Genomic DNA, 3,084 nt, shown 5'->3' with positions numbered 1-3,084 from the left:
ATATTATTCTATCTTTAGTCCTATGTGTGGTGTGAGGTAAGGTTGAATCCTCATGCTTTTCCAAATGGATAGACAATTTTTCCAAATGGCGTTTATTGATTATTTTATCTCCCATCTTTAACGCGCTCACTCTCTACAGAATATCATAAACTAAGTTCCTATATTGCTGGATTTCTGTCATAATTTTGTTCCACTGATCTCTTTGTCTTTTTCTGCTGACACAAAAAGACACACGTTACTATAATTCTGTAATACATTTCAAATTCTTATAGAACTGGTTCTGTCAAATTGTTATTATTTTCAAAACTTTCTTCATTATTTTTGTTTTTCTTCACTATGATTTCAGATTTATATAGACTTTTATAGAATTGTTGAATAACTACATTCTATAATTAGTTTTGGTGGTGATTTTTTTTACTGGGATTGAATTGAATTCATAGATTAAGTTGGGAGATAAATTACCATCTTTACAATAATTCTTCCTATCCAAGAATATGCAGTATTCTTCTGCTTCTTTAGTAAAGTGTTGTAATTTTCATGTAAGTCTTGTGTGCTTCTAGTTTAGTGTTAATTCTAAGCATTTACATTTTTGGTGCTTTTGAGGAGGCAATCTCTTTTTGTTATATTTTGTTTAATTATTGCATGTGTATGGATTGGTTATGGAATTTTTTGTTTACTCATCATGTGTGTGATATATTCCTGAACTCTCTCACTAGTTTAATAGCTTCCAAGTGGCTTATTTGGAACTTAGGAGCAACAACCATATCCTATGAAAATAATGACTCTTGTCTTTTCCTTTCCAATATTAATACCCTCGAATATCTTCTTTCTTGTTTTATTTGATTGTATTGGAGGTTGGAGAGATTGGTGACTGGACCCCTATTAAGAAGCATGTGCACTCATCTGATGGGAGATAATGAATTGCTGAACTTTGTAGCAATCAATGGAAGCTGCTGAATGACCATCAGAGCTTCGAAGCCAATCCAGTGGAGACAGCAGCTTTGGAAGGGAAGAGAGGAGTGTGAGAAGGTGAACGTGAGGAGAATGGTGCCAGAATATAAATTCAAGTGTTGGGAAGAGAACTTCATTTGGATGTTGGGAGGGGAAAGAAGGAGTTCAGTTTTAGGTGAAGTTGATGGTCCCAGGGGATATTCAAGTGGCGAGTCCTCAGACTTCTGGGTAATTGCAGATTAGGACAAATCCTTAATTTATTTGTTTATTTTTAAATAAATTTATTTATTTTTGGCTGCATTGGGTCTTCATTGCTGCGAGCGGGCTTTCTCTAATTGAGGCGAGCGGGGGCTACTCTTCGTTGCGGTGCGCGGGCTTATTGAGGTGCTTCTCTTGTGGTGGAGCATGGGCTCTAGGCATGTGGCTTCAGTAGTTGCAGCATGCGGGCTCAGTAGTTGTGGCTTGCAGGCTCTGGAGCGCAGGTTCAGTAGTTGTGGGGCATGGGCTTAGTTGTTCCACAGCATGTGGGATCGTCCCGGACCAGGACTTGAACCTGTGTCCCCTGCATTGGCAGGCAGATTCTTAACCACTGCGCCACCAGGGAAGTACCCAAATCCTTACTTTAGATAGACAGCTGCTCCCTTTGAAACCAAAGGTATTTTCAGCCCTCTTAGTACCAAGTCTGGGTTTGTATTGAACAAATACAGTGCGTCCAGTGAAGCGGTGCCGGGGAGCTGTGCGGGTAATGATTTTGCTGCCGGGAAGGGAGAGCTCTGAGCTCTTTTGGAGCTGGGGTCGTGAGCATATGGTAGACGTGCCTGTCAGCCAAATCCCAACCATGGCAGCCTATGTCCGCCCATGGGGTCATTCCAGAATTTAGAGTCTGCATGTGAGCTGGTCAGCGAGGGAGATGATAAAGTTTGCAACACACAAATTTGTATTCTTTACTTCCAAACATCCACAATGTTATAAAACCACGTTTTAAAAAAGCTAGATTATTTTTTTCACATCTAAGAAAGGGTGATGGTTGGTGATGGCGGAACAGGGGAAAGGAAGGAGAGATTAACTGAGTCACCTGAGCCTTTGGAAATGGGACAGACTTGAATTTTGTAGAAAACTGGCCCTGTCCCCTCTGACACCAGCTAATGATTTGTCTCCATGGCTGTGTTTAGACCTCAGGCTGTCATCGCCTCTGATGTGGTTCCTGCAGATCAAAGAAGGAGGCTGTGTAGAACAGTGTCACCGCCTGCTCTCGCCCGCACATAGGTCCTCAGCGCCAGCTTCCAGGGTACCTGGCTGGGGTTCTGCACATCATTACCCAGATTAATGAGGACAGATGGGTTTTTGTATAATCAGCCTTACTCCGCTGACAGTCTGATTTGGTCGCCAGGTGGAATACCTCCGTAATGGATTCTTACAAATACAGCAACCAATTCTGACTTAGGGGGGAAAAAATAACAGCTTTGGGTGTTAAAGTGGGAAATAAGAAGATCCTGCATTATCATGCATGAGGTTTGCCCTGAGGGTGGGTGGGCATTCAGGATGAGTAGGCTAGTGTCAGCTACCTTAATAACAGTTAACAAAGGGAAAAAATGTGGAGCCTAAGTCTTCCCTTTACTTACCTTCTCCCCATCCTTTAGCTGCTCTCAGCATCCCAGGCTGTACCTGTGGTTAAAAATGCAGACACTCCAGGGTACTTCTGGGGTTCATTCATAAAGAAAATGGGAGATAGTCCAATTAAAAAGAATGAAATAATGCCATTTGCAGCAACATGGATGAACCTAGAGATTGTCATACTGAGTGAAGTAAGTCAGACAGAGAAAGAGAAATATCGTATGATATCACTTATAAGTGGAATCTAAAAAGAAATGATACAAATGAAATGGCTTACAAAACAGAAACAGACTCACAGACTTAGAGAACGAACTTATGGTTACCAGGGGGGATGGGTGGTGGGGGACAGATAGGGAGTTTGGGATTGACATATACACACTGCTGTATTTAAAATGGATGACCAACAAGGACCTACTGTATAGCACAGGGAACTCTGCTCGATATTATGTAACAACCTAAATGGGAAAAGAATTTGAAAGAGAATAGATACAGGTATACGTATAACTGAATCACTTGGCT

The sequence above is a fragment of the Globicephala melas genome, chromosome 2, assembly GCF_963455315.2.
Source record: "Globicephala melas chromosome 2, mGloMel1.2, whole genome shotgun sequence".
Taxonomy (NCBI): Eukaryota; Metazoa; Chordata; class Mammalia; order Artiodactyla; family Delphinidae; genus Globicephala; species Globicephala melas.
This window is presented reverse-complemented; position numbering follows the sequence as displayed.